This window comes from Vombatus ursinus, unplaced genomic scaffold, assembly GCF_900497805.2.
Source record: "Vombatus ursinus unplaced genomic scaffold, bare-nosed wombat genome assembly UNPS02014932.1, whole genome shotgun sequence".
Lineage (NCBI taxonomy): Eukaryota > Metazoa > Chordata > Mammalia > Diprotodontia > Vombatidae > Vombatus > Vombatus ursinus.
The window spans coordinates 7655963-7656762 of NW_020954710.1; positions in this window are offsets into that span (position 1 = coordinate 7655963).

Consider the following 800-nt stretch of genomic DNA (forward strand, 5'->3'; position numbering starts at 1 on the left):
TGTCTGGCTGTGTTCTGTTCCCTTTGAAAGAAAAGGTTGTGGGGGTGGAGGAGGAGAGAAGGGAGTTAGGGGGAGAGAAGGGAGCATTGTTTAGCATTGGGACAGTGGGGGATCTTGAGAGTATGGGGGCCGTTCTCCCGAGGGAAAGAGGAGCTTCTGGAAAGACGGGGCAGCTCTGTCTTTCTCTGTATGCCCCGTGCCCTTTGGAAGATCATTTCCTGTGGAGTGGGGGAGTCTTGGGGGACACCTGTTCTGCCTTCTTTACTACCCTCACATAGAGTTTCCATCTCTCTTTGTTTATCTGTTTCTGTCTCTGTTTTTCTGTGTCTCTGTCTTGGGACATCTCTCTCTTTCTAACACTACTTCATTTTCTTTGTCCCTGTGTGTCTCTATCTCTGTGCCTCTGTCTGTCTGTCTCTCTGTCTCTCTCTTTCACTCCTGCATCAGATAAGGAAAGTGCCGTAGATTTCAATAAGATAAGAAAAAAATTTTCTACCCTGTTTGGAGTAAACATTGGGTCTTTGATAAAGAAAAAAGTACGGAACAGTAATTTGCCTTCTCCACCCTCTCACCCCCAATATTATTTGTTCCCATATATCTCTCTGTCTTCATAGAATTTTCACCATGACTCAGCAAATTTGAAAACCTCTTTTTTGGGGTGTTTGGGGTAGGGTGCTGCAATTCCTTGATTTTGCAAGGCTCCCCAGGCCCTGTCCCAAGAGTATTTTAGTTTATAAGTAGCCTAGATTGAGGGGTACAGGTATAAGTGTCTTACCCAGGATGACATAGCCGGTATGTGT